General features: G+C 33.4%; 10 non-coding genes across 10 annotated transcripts; all 10 read right to left on the bottom strand.

Annotated features, from left to right (window-relative positions):
- Positions 1-525: 525 nt before the first annotated feature.
- LOC149788176 (5S ribosomal RNA) lies at positions 526-644 on the bottom strand. The gene has a single exon (XR_016424494.1). It is a non-coding gene; the product is annotated as a 5S ribosomal RNA (ribosomal RNA).
- A 900-nt stretch (positions 645-1,544) lies between these two features.
- On the bottom strand, positions 1,545-1,663 carry LOC149788177 (5S ribosomal RNA). The gene has a single exon (XR_016424780.1). It is a non-coding gene; the product is annotated as a 5S ribosomal RNA (ribosomal RNA).
- A 3,590-nt stretch (positions 1,664-5,253) lies between these two features.
- Positions 5,254-5,372, bottom strand: LOC149788178 (5S ribosomal RNA). Its single transcript, XR_016424495.1, has one exon. It is a non-coding gene; the product is annotated as a 5S ribosomal RNA (ribosomal RNA).
- Positions 5,373-6,272: 900 nt separating this feature from the next.
- On the bottom strand, positions 6,273-6,391 carry LOC149788179 (5S ribosomal RNA). Its single transcript, XR_016424718.1, has one exon. It is a non-coding gene; the product is annotated as a 5S ribosomal RNA (ribosomal RNA).
- Positions 6,392-10,008: 3,617 nt separating this feature from the next.
- On the bottom strand, positions 10,009-10,127 carry LOC149788180 (5S ribosomal RNA). Its single transcript, XR_016424496.1, has one exon. It is a non-coding gene; the product is annotated as a 5S ribosomal RNA (ribosomal RNA).
- A 905-nt stretch (positions 10,128-11,032) lies between these two features.
- On the bottom strand, positions 11,033-11,151 carry LOC149788181 (5S ribosomal RNA). Its single transcript, XR_016424642.1, has one exon. It is a non-coding gene; the product is annotated as a 5S ribosomal RNA (ribosomal RNA).
- A 3,567-nt stretch (positions 11,152-14,718) lies between these two features.
- LOC149788182 (5S ribosomal RNA) lies at positions 14,719-14,837 on the bottom strand. The gene has a single exon (XR_016424497.1). It is a non-coding gene; the product is annotated as a 5S ribosomal RNA (ribosomal RNA).
- A 900-nt stretch (positions 14,838-15,737) lies between these two features.
- Positions 15,738-15,856, bottom strand: LOC149788183 (5S ribosomal RNA). Its single transcript, XR_016424781.1, has one exon. It is a non-coding gene; the product is annotated as a 5S ribosomal RNA (ribosomal RNA).
- A 3,553-nt stretch (positions 15,857-19,409) lies between these two features.
- On the bottom strand, positions 19,410-19,528 carry LOC149788184 (5S ribosomal RNA). The gene has a single exon (XR_016424498.1). It is a non-coding gene; the product is annotated as a 5S ribosomal RNA (ribosomal RNA).
- Positions 19,529-20,429: 901 nt separating this feature from the next.
- On the bottom strand, positions 20,430-20,548 carry LOC149788185 (5S ribosomal RNA). The gene has a single exon (XR_016424719.1). It is a non-coding gene; the product is annotated as a 5S ribosomal RNA (ribosomal RNA).
- Positions 20,549-22,293: the final 1,745 nt, after the last annotated feature.

Consider the following 22,293-nt stretch of genomic DNA (forward strand, 5'->3'; position numbering starts at 1 on the left):
ATCAATAAATTAATATAAAAAATTCTCACAATTCATACATTCCATATTTATCAATCAATTAGTGAATAAGAAATACCACAAATAAGTACCCAAAATGAAAGACATTGATCGCATATTTTGCAACTCTGCGCTAGAGACTACACCAGGAATATATGAGAAGAAACTTGAAGGAAGTATTTCGACGTGAAAGGAGGCAGCTTGTTGTGGTAGTAAAAGTAGAGGAAACTGGATAAATTGAACCGAATTTGTTAATAAGAAATACTGGTCATCTATGATCGCATATTCCAGTAGTAAGGATCGAAACCAAGAGCAGAGAAGTGCAAAGCAACATTTGCTATATTCAGGTCCTATACTTGATTTTTTTAGGATCCGAATTATTGAAGAAAGTTAAGGAAAAAGAGAAAATGAAAGTCGAGAAATTGCTCTATTTATTATTTATATTGAATAAAGTAAATTTAGTTACAATAAAAGAAAGAAAGAAAAACTTCAACTGTTTTTAGTTATAAAAGAAAAAAAAAAAATTAGAGTCTACAGCACCCGGTATTCCCAGGCGGTCACCCATCCAAGTACTAACCGGGCCCGACGTTGCTTAACTTCGGTGATCGGACGAGAACCGGTGCTTTCAACGTGGTATGGCCGTAGACACAAGTGTGTGTAAATTTAAGACTTATATTCGCTTCTCTCTTCACCGTTTCCGATGTACAGACGTTTACGTTTATGTGCCGTGTAAAATTAGTAATTAAAGTGTACTTATTAAAACTTATATAGATAAACTGCCTTCATACATTATTCAAATTTGTAATTCAGGCATTTTCGGACTCGGACATTAGTTGCTTAACCGGAGGTTTACACCTTCAAATGGACTTAAATAACAATGCATTTAAACGAAGATTCAGTTCATTTTTGTTGTTTTTGGGCATTATTATTATTATTATTATTTATCTTGTATCAACTGACTAATTCAATAGGTAAATAATCGACATCAGCCTATGAGCTACCTTTAAAGACGGACTCGAATCTGATTTGAAACGGATATCGTCTTGCAGCTCGGAAACGTTAAAGTTGTGGAAACACAGAAAGTGCAAGGAAGTGGAAGCAGGGAACATCCATCCAAACTTACTGTAATCAAAACAGAGATTTATACACCAATTTATTTTGTCAATGGCCCATATTCGAAGTATTCGCTAAGGGATGCCAAGTTTCACACTGATAGACTGGTGCCCTGCTAAAAACAGGTAAATAAATTAAAATAATTAAAAATAATACATTCCAAATATATCTATCAATTATTGAATAAGAAATACCACAGACAAGTATCCAAAATGAAAGACATCGATTGCATACGTTGCAATTATTCGCTATAGGCTGAATCCGGAATATCAGAAGAAATTTGGAGGATCTGGACGGCATACGAGGCGGCCCATTTCGATCCTGGAGGTAGAGGAAACTGAAAAATTTGCACCAGATTTGTGAACAAGAAATATTGGCCATATATGATCGCATATCCTCACAGTGAGGATGGAACCAAAAAAAAATTTAAAAAATGCCTACAGCACCCGGTATTCCCAGGCGGTCACCCATCCAAGTACTAACCGGGCCCGACGTTGCTTAACTTCGGTGATCGGACGAGGACCGGTGTTTTCAACGTGGTATGGCCGTAGACATTTGTATGTACAAATTTAAGACTAATATAGGTTGTCTCTTCGTCGTTACAAAGATATATTACACACGCACACACACACACACACACACACACACACACACATATATATATATATATATATATATATATATATATATATATATATATATATATATATATATATATATATATATATATATATATATATATATATATATATATATATATATATATATATATATATATATATATATTAGAGACAGGGGAGAGCTCTGCTTACGACAATACATCCCTTCAGTTTCAATCTGTAAAAAAGCAAGAGCTTATTTGATCGCCGATGTCACTGACATGTAGGTTGCCATATTTGTGCAGTCATTTGAATAGTAATACAATGGCGAGTTCCGTGTCAAATTTCATCAAGGTTGTCGTTTTCTTTCGTCAGTCAGCTTCATTAACGACAAATGATGTTATACTCGGAATTATTTCTGAGAAAATAAATCGTATTTCTCTCGATTTCATGCAGGTATATCTCGATGAAAGGTCGGTCAAGTTTGCATGGCAGGCTAGTAAGCACAGGGGCTCGCATCGTTGCTCACAATTGAACTGACAGTCATACATTTTATACTATATGTACGACTGATAGTTTCATTGTAAGCAATGATACGAGCCCCCTGTGGCTAGTAAGCAGCCTATGCCGATACCGCATGGTGTCGGCGATTTCCAACGTTTTGATAAGCAAAACAAATATGTCCATACACCCCAATACTAATGTCCAAATATCAAAAATCGCTATTTTGGGACTATTATGAATTCATTCAAGGACATTCTAAATTACATCATCGCCACACGTCAAGATTGTTATTACATCAGCACATTCAAAATTGGACTTCATTCAGAAAACCACTGGCATTCATTTGGAACACTACCCTTTTGGACTTGTCATATAACTTTTCATGGACTATTTGTGATTTCATTTATAATGCTGAAAAGTATTTAAATTTTCACTTTGTATTCTTTATAAAAATAAATTAAGTCGGTTGGTTTAGATTGGCTAAGATAGCATTAAGGTGTTTTTGTTTATATGAGCCAATATCACATTATTCTTTTCTTGGTTTAGATGGGCTAAGTTCACATTATGGTACATTGGTTTAGATGGGCTAAGTTCACATTAAGGTGTTTGGCTAAGTTTCCATTAAGATATTTGGTTTAGATTGGCTAAGTTTGCATTAAAGTGTATTGGCTTATATTGGCAAATTTCACATAGGAATTTGATTTAGATGGCCTAAGTTCACATTATGGTGTTCTGGCAAAAGACTGCTTGGTTTTATTAGGCAATGAGGGTAGTCTTGCTCAAGGGTACAATAGGGCAACCAGCTTGATAGAAATCTATCATGTTAACCATTGGACTGATGTACATTTTATCAGTGTAATTTAGAGTCTGTTTAAACCATTCCGAATCCCCCCATCTCTCTCTCTCTCTCTCTCTCTCTCTCATATATATATATATATATATATATATATATATATATATATATATATATATATATATATATATATATATATATGAAAGAAATAATATTTTCAATCTTTCTGCACTGTACTGATTTTCTGGTTGAATACTAAAAGTAAGTTTAAATATATATAAGGAGTTTGCAAATTTTATAAAAGTCAGCTTGCCTAGCAAGTAGTAGGTCAATATGATACAATGTAGAATTTAAGAAAATGTCATTATATGTATTGAAACGTTTGTTTCCTTTGTATCTGTTGATATCTAAAATCCATATCCCAATAATTAAAATTATCCAAGACTATATGTAAATAATACACATATGTATGTATGTATGTACACACACAAACGTATATATATATATATATATATATATATATATATATATATATATATATATATATATATATATATATATCACAAAAGACACACACATATCTTAAAACACCCTCAGCCACCCAGGATATATATATGATCCGTTTTTACGAGATAAACTTATTAATTCAGTATGGTATAATTATCGAGTAAGATCAGTAGAGTTTTTGCCCTTGTTTGCAATCGTTATAGGATAACGCGTTAAAAATAAAATTACACAGAAGTACAATTAATGTTAATAGCTGATAAAGTTATGCGAACTTTGTTGCATACTCTCTCTCTCTCTCTCTCTCTCTCTCTCTCTCGTGTGTCAGTATGATAAAGCAAGAAGAAAAAGGAAGAACAGTAAAGAACATATATAAAAAGGTTTATTGAAACAGCGTCTCATCATGGTGTGGGCACCACGATGCATAGGGATAAATAAAAAAGCGAGTATTCCATTACTTTTCACTTCATTTGATATGCATCCATATGACACAGAATGCTCTCGGTGAGTACAGGGAATCAGATAAACGTCACTGTGCGGGACTAGGTATAAAACATTTATTGTAGTTTTAATTGTAAATTTTTCGGGCATTTAAGTAGAAATTAAATGATTTCAGTTCTAGTGAGAACAACATTTCGACTGTAAAACATAATTTGTTGTCTTGATGCGTTTTCAAGACTCTTGGGCTGATTAGTCACACATCTCTTCAACGTTTCCGATGTACAAATGTTTGTGTGCAGTATAATATTAGTAACTAAAGTGTATACTGATTCAAAGTTCTAATCCAAAAGAAGCAAAACTGGCCTCAGATACTCATATTTGTCACTCATCCATTTTCTGACCCAGATAAGGGGAGAATTCCATGTTGAAATTGACTTAAAATGCAGATTCAGGACATTATTGTTGTTGTTATTATTATTATTATTATTCCTCTTTCTGTCCTATCATTTGGTTAAAATAAGCGACACCGGCCTATAAGCTAACTTTAAAAATAGGGTCTTATGAGATTTGCAAAGGATCTCTTCTTGCAACTTGTAGAAGTTAACGTTGTGGAAATACAGAAAGTGGAAGCATGAAATATCTATCTAAACTTACTGTAATCAAAACAGAATTTTATAACCCAATTTATTTAGCCAATGGCCCATATTTACAGTATTCGCTACAGGATGCCAATTTTCCCACTGGCAGACTGAGGCCCTGCTGTAAAAGAAATCAATCAATCAATAAATTAATATAAAAAATTCTCACAATTCATACATTCCATATTTATCAATCAATTAGTGAATAAGAAATACCACAAATAAGTACCCAAAATGAAAGACATTGATCGCATATTTTGCAACTCTGCGCTAGAGACTACACCAGGAATATATGAGAAGAAACTTGAAGGAAGTATTTCGACGTGAAAGGAGGCAGCTTGTTGTGGTAGTAAAAGTAGAGGAAACTGGATAAATTGAACCGAATTTGTTAATAAGAAATACTGGTCATCTATGATCGCATATTCCAGTAGTAAGGATCGAAACCAAGAGCAGAGAAGTGCAAAGCAACATTTGCTATATTCAGGTCCTATACTTGATTTTTTTAGGATCCGAATTATTGAAGAAAGTTAAGGAAAAAGAGAAAATGAAAGTCGAGAAATTGCTCTATTTATTATTTATATTGAATAAAGTAAATTTAGTTACAATAAAAGAAAGAAAGAAAAACTTCAACTGTTTTTAGTTATAAAAGAAAAAAAAAAATTAGAGTCTACAGCACCCGGTATTCCCAGGCGGTCACCCATCCAAGTACTAACCGGGCCCGACGTTGCTTAACTTCGGTGATCGGACGAGAACCGGTGCTTTCAACGTGGTATGGCCGTAGACACAAGTGTGTGTAAATTTAAGACTTATATTCGCTTCTCTCTTCACCGTTTCCGATGTACAGACGTTTACGTTTATGTGCCGTGTAAAATTAGTAATTAAAGTGTACTTATTAAAACTTATATAGATAAACTGCCTTCATACATTATTCAAATTTGTAATTCAGGCATTTTCGGACTCGGACATTAGTTGCTTAACCGGAGGTTTACACCTTCAAATGGACTTAAATAACAATGCATTTAAACGAAGATTCAGTTCATTTTTGTTGTTTTTGGGCATTATTATTATTATTATTATTTATCTTGTATCAACTGACTAATTCAATAGGTAAATAATCGACATCAGCCTATGAGCTACCTTTAAAGACGGACTCGAATCTGATTTGAAACGGATATCGTCTTGCAGCTCGGAAACGTTAAAGTTGTGGAAACACAGAAAGTGCAAGGAAGTGGAAGCAGGGAACATCCATCCAAACTTACTGTAATCAAAACAGAGATTTATACACCAATTTATTTTGTCAATGGCCCATATTCGAAGTATTCGCTAAGGGATGCCAAGTTTCACACTGATAGACTGGTGCCCTGCTAAAAACAGGTAAATAAATTAAAATAATTAAAAATAATACATTCCAAATATATCTATCAATTATTGAATAAGAAATACCACAGACAAGTATCCAAAATGAAAGACATCGATTGCATACGTTGCAATTATTCGCTATAGGCTGAATCCGGAATATCAGAAGAAATTTGGAGGATCTGGACGGCATACGAGGCGGCCCATTTCGATCCTGGAGGTAGAGGAAACTGAAAAATTTGCACCAGATTTGTGAACAAGAAATATTGGCCATATATGATCGCATATCCTCACAGTGAGGATGGAACCAAAAAAAAATTTAAAAAATGCCTACAGCACCCGGTATTCCCAGGCGGTCACCCATCCAAGTACTAACCGGGCCCGACGTTGCTTAACTTCGGTGGTCGGACGAGAACCGGTGTTTTCAACGTGGTATGGCCGTAGACATTTGTATGTACAAATTTAAGACTAATATAGGTTGTCTCTTCGTCGTTACAAAGATATATTACACACGCACGCACACACACACACACACACACACACACACACACACATATATATATATATATATATATATATATATATATATATATATATATATATATATATATATATATATATATATATATATATATATATATATATATATATATATATATATATATATATATATATAGATATATATTAGAGACAGGGGAGAGCTCTGCTTACGACAATACATCCCTTCAGTTTCAATCTGTAAAGAAGCAAGAGCTTATTTGATCGCCGATGTCACTGACATGTAGGTTGCCATATTTGTGCAGTCATTTGAATAGTAATACAATGGCGAGTTCCGTGTCAAATTTCATCAAGGTTGTCGTTTTCTTTCGTCAGTCAGCTTCATTAACGACAAATGATGTTATACTCGGAATTATTTCTGAGAAAATAAATCGTATTTCTCTCGATTTCATGCAGGTATATCTCGATGAAAGGTCGGTCAAGTTTGCATGGCAGGCTAGTAAGCACAGGGGCTCGCATCGTTGCTCACAATTGAACTGACAGTCATACATTTTATACTATATGTACGACTGATAGTTTCATTGTAAGCAATGATACGAGCCCCCTGTGGCTAGTAAGCAGCCTATGCCGATACCGCATGGTGTCGGCGATTTCCAACGTTTTGATAAGCAAAACAAATATGTCCATACACCCCAATACTAATGTCCAAATATCAAAAATCGCTATTTTGGGACTATTATGAATTCATTCAAGGACATTCTAAATTACATCATCGCCACACGTCAAGATTGTTATTACATCAGCACATTCAAAATTGGACTTCATTCAGAAAACCACTAGCATTCATTTGGAACACTACCCTTTTGGACTTGTCATATAACTTTTCATGGACTATTTGTGATTTCATTTATAATGCTGAAAAGTATTTAAATTTTCACTTTGTATTCTTTATAAAAATAAATTAAGTCGGTTGGTTTAGATTGGCTAAGATAGCATTAAGGTGTTTTTGTTTATATGAGCCAATATCACATTATTCTTTTCTTGGTTTAGATGGGCTAAGTTCACATTATGGTACATTGGTTTAGATGGGCTAAGTTCACATTAAGGTGTTTGGCTAAGTTTCCATTAAGATATTTGGTTTAGATTGGCTAAGTTTGCATTAAAGTGTATTGGCTTATATTGGCAAATTTCACATAGGAATTTGATTTAGATGGCCTAAGTTCACATTATTGTTCTGGCAAAAGACTGCTTGGTTTTGTTAGGCAATGAGGGTAGTCTTGCTCAAGGGTACAATAGGGCAACCAGCTTGATAGAAATCTATCATGTTAACCATTGGACTGATGTACATTTTATCAGTGTAATTTAGAGTCTGTTTAAACCATTCCGAATCCCCCCATCTCTCTCTCTCTCTCTCTTATATATATATATATATATATATATATATATATATATATATATATATATATATATATATATATATATATATATATATATATATATATATATGAAAGAAATAATATTTTCAATCTTTCTGCACTGTACTGATTTTCTGGTTGAATACTAAAAGTAAGTTTAAATATATATAAGGAGTTTGCAAATTTTATAAAAGTCAGCTTGCCTAGCAAGTAGTAGGTCAATATGATACAATGTAGAATTTAAGAAAATGTCATTATATGTATTGAAACGTTTGTTTCCTTTGTATCTGTTGATATCTAAAATCCATATCCCAATAATTAAAATTATCCAAGACTATATGTAAATAATACACATATGTATGTATGTATGTACACACACAAACGTATATATATATATATATATATATATATATATATATATATATATATATATATATATATATATATATATATATATATCACAAAAGACACACACATATCTTAAAACACCCTCAGCCACCCAGGATATATATATGATCCGTTTTTACGAGATAAACTTATTAATTCAGTATGGTATAATTATCGAGTAAGATCAGTAGAGTTTTTGCCCTTGTTTGCAATCGTTATAGGATAACGCGTTAAAAATAAAATTACACAGAAGTACAATTAATGTTAATAGCTGATAAAGTTATGCGAACTTTGTTGCATACTCTCTCTCTCTCTCTCTCTCTCTCGTGTGTCAGTATGATAAAGCAAGAAGAAAAAGGAAGAACAGTAAAGAACATATATAAAAAGGTTTATTGAAACAGCGTCTCATCATGGTGTGGGCACCACGATGCATAGGGATAAATAAAAAAGCGAGTATTCCATTACTTTTCACTTCATTTGATATGCATCCATATGACACAGAATGCTCTCGGTGAGTACAGGGAATCAGATAAACGTCACTGTGCGGGACTAGGTATAAAACATTTATTGTAGTTTTAATTGTAAATTTTTCGGGCATTTAAGTAGAAATTAAATGATTTCAGTTCTAGTGAGAACAACATTTCGACTGTAAAACATAATTTGTTGTCTTGATGCGTTTTCAAGACTCTTGGGCTGATTAGTCACACATCTCTTCAACGTTTCCGATGTACAAATGTTTGTGTGCAGTATAATATTAGTAACTAAAGTGTATACTGATTCAAAGTTCTAATCCAAAAGAAGCAAAACTGGCCTCAGATACTCATATTTGTCACTCATCCATTTTCTGACCCAGATAAGGGGAGAATTCCATGTTGAAATTGACTTAAAATGCAGATTCAGGACATTATTGTTGTTGTTATTATTATTATTATTATTATTATTATTATTCCTCTTTCTGTCCTATCATTTGGTTAAAATAAGCGACACCGGCCTATAAGCTAACTTTAAAAATAGGGTCTTATGAGATTTGCAAAGGATCTCTTCTTGCAACTTGTAGAAGTTAACGTTGTGGAAATACAGAAAGTGGAAGCATGGAATATCTATCTAAACTTACTGTAATCAAAACAGAATTTTATAACCCAATTTATTTAGCCAATGGCCCATATTTACAGTATTCGCTACAGGATGCCAATTTTCCCACTGGCAGACTGAGGCCCTGCTGTAAAAGAAATCAATCAATCAATAAATTAATATAAAAAATTCTCACAATTCATACATTCCATATTTATCAATCAATTAGTGAATAAGAAATACCACAAATAAGTACCCAAAATGAAAGACATTGATCGCATATTTTGCAACTCTGCGCTAGAGACTACACCAGGAATATATGAGAAGAAACTTGAAGGAAGTATTTCGACGTGAAAGGAGGCAGCTTGTTGTGGTAGTAAAAGTAGAGGAAACTGGATAAATTGAACCGAATTTGTTAATAAGAAATACTGGTCATCTATGATCGCATATTCCAGTAGTAAGGATCGAAACCAAGAGCAGAGAAGTGCAAAGCAACATTTGCTATATTCAGGTCCTATACTTGATTTTTTTAGGATCCGAATTATTGAAGAAAGTTAAGGAAAAAGAGAAAATGAAAGTCGAGAAATTGCTCTATTTATTATTTATATTGAATAAAGTAAATTTAGTTACAATAAAAGAAAGAAAGAAAAACTTCAACTGTTTTTAGTTATAAAAGAAAAAAAAAAAATTAGAGTCTACAGCACCCGGTATTCCCAGGCGGTCACCCATCCAAGTACTAACCGGGCCCGACGTTGCTTAACTTCGGTGATCGGACGAGAACCGGTGCTTTCAACGTGGTATGGCCGTAGACACAAGTGTGTGTAAATTTAAGACTTATATTCGCTTCTCTCTTCACCGTTTCCGATGTACAGACGTTTACGTTTATGTGCCGTGTAAAATTAGTAATTAAAGTGTACTTATTAAAACTTATATAGATAAACTGCCTTCATACATTATTCAAATTTGTAATTCAGGCATTTTCGGACTCGGACATTAGTTGCTTAACCGGAGGTTTACACCTTCAAATGGACTTAAATAACAATGCATTTAAACGAAGATTCAGTTCATTTTTGTTGTTTTTGGGCATTATTATTATTATTATTATTATTATTTATCTTATATCAACTGACTAATTCAATAGGTAAATAATCGACATCAGCCTATGAGCTACCTTAAAGACGGACTCGAATCTGATTTGAAACGGATATCGTCTTGCAGCTCGGAAACGTTAAAGTTGTGGAAACACAGAAAGTGCAAGGAAGTGGAAGCAGGGAACATCCATCCAAACTTACTGTAATCAAAACAGAGATTTATACACCAATTTATTTTGTCAATGGCCCATATTCGAAGTATTCGCTAAGGGATGCCAAGTTTCACACTGATAGACTGGTGCCCTGCTAAAAACAGGTAAATAAATTAAAATAATTAAAAATAATACATTCCAAATATATCTATCAATTATTGAATAAGAAATACCACAGACAAGTATCCAAAATGAAAGACATCGATTGCATACGTTGCAATTATTCGCTATAGGCTGAATCCGGAATATCAGAAGAAATTTGGAGGATCTGGACGGCATACGAGGCGGCCCATTTCGATCCTGGAGGTAGAGGAAACTGAAAAATTTGCACCAGATTTGTGAACAAGAAATATTGGCCATATATGATCGCATATCCTCACAGTGAGGATGGAACCAAAAAAAAATTTAAAAAATGCCTACAGCACCCGGTATTCCCAGGCGGTCACCCATCCAAGTACTAACCGGGCCCGACGTTGCTTAACTTCGGTGATCGGACGAGAACCGGTGTTTTCAACGTGGTATGGCCGTAGACATTTGTATGTACAAATTTAAGACTAATATAGGTTGTCTCTTCGTCGTTACAAAGATATATTACACACACACGCACACACATATATTTATATATATATATATATATATATATATATATATATATATATATATATATATATATATATATATATATATATATATATATATATATATATATATATATATATATATATTAGAGACAGGGGAGAGCTCTGCTTACGACAATACATCCCTTCAGTTTCAATCTGTAAAGAAGCAAGAGCTTATTTGATCGCCGATGTCACTGACATGTAGGTTGCCATATTTGTGCAGTCATTTGAATAGTAATACAATGGCGAGTTCCGTGTCAAATTTCATCAAGGTTGTCGTTTTCTTTCGTCAGTCAGCTTCATTAACGACAAATGATGTTATACTCGGAATTATTTCTGAGAAAATAAATCGTATTTCTCTCGATTTCATGCAGGTATATCTCGATGAAAGGTCGGTCAAGTTTGCATGGCAGGCTAGTAAGCACAGGGGCTCGCATCGTTGCTCACAATTGAACTGACAGTCATACATTTTATACTATATGTACGACTGATAGTTTCATTGTAAGCAATGATACGAGCCCCCTGTGGCTAGTAAGCAGCCTATGCCGATACCGCATGGTGTCGGCGATTTTCAACGTTTTGATAAGCAAAACAAATGTCCATACACCCCAATACTAATGTCCAAATATCAAAAATCGCTATTTTGGGACTATTATGAATTCATTCAAGGACATTCTAAATTACATCATCGCCACACGTCAAGATTGTTATTACATCAGCACATTCAAAATTGGACTTCATTCAGAAAACCACTGGCATTCATTTGGAACACTACCCTTTTGGACTTGTCATATAACTTTTCATGGACTATTTGTGATTTCATTTATAATGCTGAAAAGTATTTAAATTTTCACTTTGTATTCTTTATAAAAATAAATTAAGTCGGTTGGTTTAGATTGGCTAAGATAGCATTAAGGTGTTTTTGTTTATATGAGCCAATATCACATTATTCTTTTCTTGGTTTAGATGGGCTAAGTTCACATTATGGTACATTGGTTTAGATGGGCTAAGTTCACATTAAGGTGTTTGGCTAAGTTTCCATTAAGATATTTGGTTTAGATTGGCTAAGTTTGCATTAAAGTGTATTGGCTTATATTGGCAAATTTCACATAGGAATTTGATTTAGATGGCCTAAGTTCACATTATGGTGTTCTGGCAAAAGACTGCTTGGTTTTGTTAGGCAATGAGGGTAGTCTTGCTCAAGGGTACAATAGGGCAACCAGCTTGATAGAAATCTATCATGTTAACCATTGGACTGATGTACATTTTATCAGTGTAATTTAGAGTCTGTTTAAACCATTCCGAATCCCCCCATCTCTCTCTCTCTCTCTCTCTCACACATATATATATATATATATATATATATATATATATATATATATATATATATATATATATATATATATATATATATATATATATGAAAGAAATAATATTTTCAATCTTTCTGCACTGTACTGATTTTCTGGTTGAATACTAAAAGTAAGTTTAAATATATATAAGGAGTTTGCAAATTTTATAAAAGTCAGCTTGCCTAGCAAGTAGTAGGTCAATATGATACAATGTAGAATTTAAGAAAATGTCATTATATGTATTGAAACGTTTGTTTCCTTTGTATCTGTTGATATCTAAAATCCATATCCCAATAATTAAAATTATCCAAGACTATATGTAAATAATACACATATGTATGTATGTATGTACACACACAAACGTATATATATATATATATATATATATATATATATATATATATATATATATATATATATATATATATATATATATATATATATATCACAAAAGACACACACATATCTTAAAACACCCTCAGCCACGCAGGATATATATATGATCCGTTTTTACGAGATAAACTTATTAATTCAGTATGGTATAATTATCGAGTAAGATCAGTAGAGTTTTTGCCCTTGTTTGCAATCGTTATAGGATAACGCGTTAAAAATAAAATTACACAGAAGTACAATTAATGTTAATAGCTGATAAAGTTATGCGAACTTTGTTGCATACTCTCTCTCTCTCTCTCTCTCTCTCTCGTGTGTCAGTATGATAAAGCAAGAAGAAAAAGGAAGAACAGTAAAGAACATATATAAAAAGGTTTATTGAAACAGCGTCTCATCATGGTGTGGGCACCACGATGCATAGGGATAAATAAAAAAGCGAGTATTCCATTACTTTTCACTTCATTTGATATGCATCCATATGACACAGAATGCTCTCGGTGAGTACAGGGAATCAGATAAACGTCACTGTGCGGGACTAGGTATAAAACATTTATTGTAGTTTTAATTGTAAATTTTTCGGGCATTTAAGTAGAAATTAAATGATTTCAGTTCTAGTGAGAACAACATTTCGACTGTAAAACATAATTTGTTGTCTTGATGCGTTTTCAAGACTCTTGGGCTGATTAGTCACACATCTCTTCAACGTTTCCGATGTACAAATGTTTGTGTGCAGTATAATATTAGTAACTAAAGTGTATACTGATTCAAAGTTCTAATCCAAAAGAAGCAAAACTGGCCTCAGATACTCATATTTGTCACTCATCCATTTTCTGACCCAGATAAGGGGAGAATTCCATGTTGAAATTGACTTAAAATGCAGATTCAGGACATTATTGTTGTTGTTATTATTATTATTATTATTCCTCTTTCTGTCCTATCATTTGGTTAAAATAAGCGACACCGGCCTATAAGCTAACTTTAAAAATAGGGTCTTATGAGATTTGCAAAGGATCTCTTCTTGCAACTTGTAGAAGTTAACGTTGTGGAAATACAGAAAGTGGAAGCATGAAATATCTATCTAAACTTACTGTAATCAAAACAGAATTTTATAACCCAATTTATTTAGCCAATGGCCCATATTTACAGTATTCGCTACAGGATGCCAATTTTCCCACTGGCAGACTGAGGCCCTGCTGTAAAAGAAATCAATCAATCAATAAATTAATATAAAAAATTCTCACAATTCATACATTCCATATTTATCAATCAATTAGTGAATAAGAAATACCACAAATAAGTACCCAAAATGAAAGACATTGATCGCATATTTTGCAACTCTGCGCTAGAGACTACACCAGGAATATATGAGAAGAAACTTGAAGGAAGTATTTCGACGTGAAAGGAGGCAGCTTGTTGTGGTAGTAAAAGTAGAGGAAACTGGATAAATTGAACCGAATTTGTTAATAAGAAATACTGGTCATCTATGATCGCATATTCCAGTAGTAAGGATCGAAACCAAGAGCAGAGAAGTGCAAAGCAACATTTGCTATATTCAGGTCCTATACTTGATTTTTTTAGGATCCGAATTATTGAAGAAAGTTAAGGAAAAAGAGAAAATGAAAGTCGAGAAATTGCTCTATTTATTATTTATATTGAATAAAGTAAATTTAGTTACAATAAAAGAAAGAAAGAAAAACTTCAACTGTTTTTAGTTATAAAAGAAAAAAAAAAAATTAGAGTCTACAGCACCCGGTATTCCCAGGCGGTCACCCATCCAAGTACTAACCGGGCCCGACGTTGCTTAACTTCGGTGATCGGACGAGAACCGGTGCTTTCAACGTGGTATGGCCGTAGACACAAGTGTGTGTAAATTTAAGACTTATATTCGCTTCTCTCTTCACCGTTTCCGATGTACAGACGTTTACGTTTATGTGCCGTGTAAAATTAGTAATTAAAGTGTACTTATTAAAACTTATATAGATAAACTGCCTTCATACATTATTCAAATTTGTAATTCAGGCATTTTCGGACTCGGACATTAGTTGCTTAACCGGAGGTTTACACCTTCAAATGGACTTAAATAACAATGCATTTAAACGAAGATTCAGTTCATTTTTGTTGTTTTTGGGCATTATTATTATTATTATTATTTATCTTGTATCAACTGACTAATTCAATAGGTAAATAATCGACATCAGCCTATGAGCTACCTTTAAAGACGGACTCGAATCTGATTTGAAACGGATATCGTCTTGCAGCTCGGAAACGTTAAAGTTGTGGAAACACAGAAAGTGCAAGGAAGTGGAAGCAGGGAACATCCATCCAAACTTACTGTAATCAAAACAGAGATTTATACACCAATTTATTTTGTCAATGGCCCATATTCGAAGTATTCGCTAAGGGATGCCAAGTTTCACACTGATAGACTGGTGCCCTGCTAAAAACAGGTAAATAAATTAAAATAATTAAAAATAATACATTCCAAATATATCTATCAATTATTGAATAAGAAATACCACAGACAAGTATCCAAAATGAAAGACATCGATTGCATACGTTGCAATTATTCGCTATAGGCTGAATCCGGAATATCAGAAGAAATTTGGAGGATCTGGACGGCATACGAGGCGGCCCATTTCGATCCTGGAGGTAGAGGAAACTGAAAAATTTGCACCAGATTTGTGAACAAGAAATATTGGCCATATATGATCGCATATCCTCACAGTGAGGATGGAACCAAAAAAAAATTTAAAAAATGCCTACAGCACCCGGTATTCCCAGGCGGTCACCCATCCAAGTACTAACCGGGCCCGACGTTGCTTAACTTCGGTGATCGGACGAGGACCGGTGTTTTCAACGTGGTATGGCCGTAGACATTTGTATGTACAAATTTAAGACTAATATAGGTTGTCTCTTCGTCGTTACAAAGATATATTACACACGCACACACACACACACACACACACACACACACACACATATATATATATATATATATATATATATATATATATATATATATATATATATATATATATATATATATATATATATATATATATATATATATATATATATTAGAGACAGGGGAGAGCTCTGCTTACGACAATACATCCCTTCAGTTTCAATCTGTAAAAAAGCAAGAGCTTATTTGATCGCCGATGTCACTGACATGTAGGTTGCCATATTTGTGCAGTCATTTGAATAGTAATACAATGGCGAGTTCCGTGTCAAATTTCATCAAGGTTGTCGTTTTCTTTCGTCAGTCAGCTTCATTAACGACAAATGATGTTATACTCGGAATTATTTCTGAGAAAATAAATCGTATTTCTCTCGATTTCATGCAGGTATATCTCGATGAAAGGTCGGTCAAGTTTGCATGGCAGGCTAGTAAGCACAGGGGCTCGCATCGTTGCTCACAATTGAACTGACAGTCATACATTTTATACTATATGTACGACTGATAGTTTCATTGTAAGCAATGATACGAGCCCCCTGTGGCTAGTAAGCAGCCTATGCCGATACCGCATGGTGTCGGCGATTTCCAACGTTTTGATAAGCAAAACAAATATGTCCATACACCCCAATACTAATGTCCAAATATCAAAAATCGCTATTTTGGGACTATTATGAATTCATTCAAGGACATTCTAAATTACATCATCGCCACACGTCAAGATTGTTATTACATCAGCACATTCAAAATTGGACTTCATTCAGAAAACCACTGGCATTCATTTGGAACACTACCCTTTTGGACTTGTCATATAACTTTTCATGGACTATTTGTGATTTCATTTATAATGCTGAAAAGTATTTAAATTTTCACTTTGTATTCTTTATAAAAATAAATTAAGTCGGTTGGTTTAGATTGGCTAAGATAGCATTAAGGTGTTTTTGTTTATATGAGCCAATATCACATTATTCTTTTCTTGGTTTAGATGGGCTAAGTTCACATTATGGTACATTGGTTTAGATGGGCTAAGTTCACATTAAGGTGTTTGGCTAAGTTTCCATTAAGATATTTGGTTTAGATTGGCTAAGTTTGCATTAAAGTGTATTGGCTTATATTGGCAAATTTCACATAGGAATTTGATTTAGATGGCCTAAGTTCACATTATGGTGTTCTGGCAAAAGACTGCTTGGTTTTATTAGGCAATGAGGGTAGTCTTGCTCAAGGGTACAATAGGGCAACCAGCTTGATAGAAATCTATCATGTTAACCATTGGACTGATGTACATTTTATCAGTGTAATTTAGAGTCTGTTTAAACCATTCCGAATCCCCCCATCTCTCTCTCTCTCTCTCTCTCTCTCATATATATATATATATATATATATATATATATATATATATATATATATATATATATATATATATATATATATATATATGAAAGAAATAATATTTTCAATCTTTCTGCACTGTACTGATTTTCTGGTTGAATACTAAAAGTAAGTTTAAATATATATAAGGAGTTTGCAAATTTTATAAAAGTCAGCTTGCCTAGCAAGTAGTAGGTCAATATGATACAATGTAGAATTTAAGAAAATGTCATTATATGTATTGAAACGTTTGTTTCCTTTGTATCTGTTGATATCTAAAATCCATATCCCAATAATTAAAATTATCCAAGACTATATGTAAATAATACACATATGTATGTATGTATGTACACACACAAACGTATATATATATATATATATATATATATATATATATATATATATATATATATATATCACAAAAGACACACACATATCTTAAAACACCCTCAGCCACCCAGGATATATATATGATCCGTTTTTACGAGATAAACTTATTAATTCAGTATGGTATAATTATCGAGTAAGATCAGTAGAGTTTTTGCCCTTGTTTGCAATCGTTATAGGATAACGCGTTAAAAATAAAATTACACAGAAGTACAATTAATGTTAATAGCTGATAAAGTTATGCGAACTTTGTTGCATACTCTCTCTCTCTCTCTCTCTCTCTCTCTCTCTCGTGTGTCAGTATGATAAAGCAAGAAGAAAAAGGAAGAACAGTAAAGAACATATATAAAAAGGTTTATTGAAACAGCGTCTCATCATGGTGTGGGCACCACGATGCATAGGGATAAATAAAAAAGCGAGTATTCCATTACTTTTCACTTCATTTGATATGCATCCATATGACACAGAATGCTCTCGGTGAGTACAGGGAATCAGATAAACGTCACTGTGCGGGACTAGGTATAAAACATTTATTGTAGTTTTAATTGTAAATTTTTCGGGCATTTAAGTAGAAATTAAATGATTTCAGTTCTAGTGAGAACAACATTTCGACTGTAAAACATAATTTGTTGTCTTGATGCGTTTTCAAGACTCTTGGGCTGATTAGTCACACATCTCTTCAACGTTTCCGATGTACAAATGTTTGTGTGCAGTATAATATTAGTAACTAAAGTGTATACTGATTCAAAGTTCTAATCCAAAAGAAGCAAAACTGGCCTCAGATACTCATATTTGTCACTCATCCATTTTCTGACCCAGATAAGGGGAGAATTCCATGTTGAAATTGACTTAAAATGCAGATTCAGGACATTATTGTTGTTGTTATTATTATTATTATTATTCCTCTTTCTGTCCTATCATTTGGTTAAAATAAGCGACACCGGCCTATAAGCTAACTTTAAAAATAGGGTCTTATGAGATTTGCAAAGGATCTCTTCTTGCAACTTGTAGAAGTTAACGTTGTGGAAATACAGAAAGTGGAAGCATGAAATATCTATCTAAACTTACTGTAATCAAAACAGAATTTTATAACCCAATTTATTTAGCCAATGGCCCATATTTACAGTATTCGCTACAGGATGCCAATTTTCCCACTGGCAGACTGAGGCCCTGCTGTAAAAGAAATCAATCAATCAATAAATTAATATAAAAAATTCTCACAATTCATACATTCCATATTTATCAATCAATTAGTGAATAAGAAATACCACAAATAAGTACCCAAAATGAAAGACATTGATCGCATATTTTGCAACTCTGCGCTAGAGACTACACCAGGAATATATGAGAAGAAACTTGAAGGAAGTATTTCGACGTGAAAGGAGGCAGCTTGTTGTGGTAGTAAAAGTAGAGGAAACTGGATAAATTGAACCGAATTTGTTAATAAGAAATACTGGTCATCTATGATCGCATATTCCAGTAGTAAGGATCGAAACCAAGAGCAGAGAAGTGCAAAGCAACATTTGCTATATTCAGGTCCTATACTTGATTTTTTTAGGATCCGAATTATTGAAGAAAGTTAAGGAAAAAGAGAAAATGAAAGTCGAGAAATTGCTCTATTTATTATTTATATTGAATAAAGTAAATTTAGTTACAATAAAAGAAAGAAAGAAAAACTTCAACTGTTTTTAGTTATAAAAGAAAAAAAAAAAATTAGAGTCTACAGCACCCGGTATTCCCAGGCGGTCACCCATCCAAGTACTAACCGGGCCCGACGTTGCTTAACTTCGGTGATCGGACGAGAACCGGTGCTTTCAACGTGGTATGGCCGTAGACACAAGTGTGTGTAAATTTAAGACTTATATTCGCTTCTCTCTTCACCGTTTCCGATGTACAGACGTTTACGTTTATGTGCCGTGTAAAATTAGTAATTAAAGTGTACTTATTAAAACTTATATAGATAAACTGCCTTTCATACATTATTCAAATTTGTAATTCAGGCATTTTCGGACTCGGACATTAGTTGCTTAACCGGAGGTTTACACCTTCAAATGGACTTAAATAACAATGCATTTAAACGAAGATTCAGTTCATTTTTGTTGTTTTTGGGCATTATTATTATTATTATTATTTATCTTGTATCAACTGACTAATTCAATAGGTAAATAATCGACATCAGCCTATGAGCTACCTTTAAAGACGGACTCGAATCTGATTTGAAACGGATATCGTCTTGCAGCTCGGAAACGTTAAAGTTGTGGAAACACAGAAAGTGCAAGGAAGTGGAAGCAGGGAACATCCATCCAAACTTACTGTAATCAAAACAGAGATTTATACACCAATTTATTTTGTCAATGGCCCATATTCGAAGTATTCGCTAAGGGATGCCAAGTTTCACACTGATAGACTGGTGCCCTGCTAAAAACAGGTAAATAAATTAAAATAATTAAAAATAATACATTCCAAATATATCTATCAATTATTGAATAAGAAATACCACAGACAAGTATCCAAAATGAAAGACATCGATTGCATACGTTGCAATTATTCGCTATAGGCTGAATCCGGAATATCAGAAGAAATTTGGAGGATCTGGACGGCATACGAGGCGGCCCATTTCGATCCTGGAGGTAGAGGAAACTGAAAAATTTGCACCAGATTTGTGAACAAGAAATATTGGCCATATATGATCGCATATCCTCACAGTGAGGATGGAACCAAAAAAAAATTTAAAAAATGCCTACAGCACCCGGTATTCCCAGGCGGTCACCCATCCAAGTACTAACCGGGCCCGACGTTGCTTAACTTCGGTGGTCGGACGAGAACCGGTGTTTTCAACGTGGTATGGCCGTAGACATTTGTATGTACAAATTTAAGACTAATATAGGTTGTCTCTTCGTCGTTACAAAGATATATTACACACGCACGCACACACACACACACACACACACACACACACACACATATATATATATATATATATATATATATATATATATATATATATATATATATATATAGATATATATTAGAGACAGGGGAGAGCTCTGCTTACGACAATACATCCCTTCAGTTTCAATCTGTAAAGAAGCAAGAGCTTATTTGATCGCCGATGTCACTGACATGTAGGTTGCCATATTTGTGCAGTCATTTGAATAGTAATACAATGGCGAGTTCCGTGTCAAATTTCATCAAGGTTGTCGTTTTCTTTCGTCAGTCAGCTTCATTAACGACAAATGATGTTATACTCGGAATTATTTCTGAGAAAATAAATCGTATTTCTCTCGATTTCATGCAGGTATATCTCGATGAAAGGTCGGTCAAGTTTGCATGGCAGGCTAGTAAGCACAGGGGCTCGCATCGTTGCTCACAATTGAACTGACAGTCATACATTTTATACTATATGTACGACTGATAGTTTCATTGTAAGCAATGATACGAGCCCCCTGTGGCTAGTAAGCAGCCTATGCCGATACCGCATGGTGTCGGCGATTTCCAACGTTTTGATAAGCAAAACAAATATGTCCATACACCCCAATACTAATGTCCAAATATCAAAAATCGCTATTTTGGGACTATTATGAATTCATTCAAGGACATTCTAAATTACATCATCGCCACACGTCAAGATTGTTATTACATCAGCACATTCAAAATTGGACTTCATTCAGAAAACCACTGGCATTCATTTGGAACACTACCCTTTTGGACTTGTCATATAACTTTTCATGGACTATTTGTGATTTCATTTATAATGCTGAAAAGTATTTAAATTTTCACTTTGTATTCTTTATAAAAATAAATTAAGTCGGTTGGTTTAGATTGGCTAAGATAGCATTAAGGTGTTTTTGTTTATATGAGCCAATATCACATTATTCTTTTCTTGGTTTAGATGGGCTAAGTTCACATTATGGTACATTGGTTTAGATGGGCTAAGTTCACATTAAGGTGTTTGGCTAAGTTTCCATTAAGATATTTGGTTTAGATTGGCTAAGTTTGCATTAAAGTGTATTGGCTTATATTGGCAAATTTCACATAGGAATTTGATTTAGATGGCCTAAGTTCACATTATGGTGTTCTGGCAAAAGACTGCTTGGTTTTATTAGGCAATGAGGGTAGTCTTGCTCAAGGGTACAATAGGGCAACCAGCTTGATAGAAATCTATCATGTTAACCATTGGACTGATGTACATTTTATCAGTGTAATTTAGAGTCTGTTTAAACCATTCCGAATCCCCCCATCTCTCTCTCTCTCTCTCTCTCTCTCTCTCATATATATATATATATATATATATATATATATATATATATATATATATATATATATATATATATATATATATATATATATATATATGAAAGAAATAATATTTTCAATCTTTCTGCACTGTACTGATTTTCTGGTTGAATACTAAAAGTAAGTTTAAATATATATAAGGAGTTTGCAAATTTTATAAAAGTCAGCTTGCCTAGCAAGTAGTAGGTCAATATGATACAATGTAGAATTTAAGAAAATGTCATTATATGTATTGAAACGTTTGTTTCCTTTGTATCTGTTGATATCTAAAATCCATATCCCAATAATTAAAATTATCCAAGACT

This window comes from Sinohyriopsis cumingii, chromosome 11, assembly GCF_028554795.1.
Source record: "Sinohyriopsis cumingii isolate HCF-2022 chromosome 11, ASM2855479v2, whole genome shotgun sequence".
NCBI lineage: Eukaryota > Metazoa > Mollusca > Bivalvia > Unionida > Unionidae > Sinohyriopsis > Sinohyriopsis cumingii.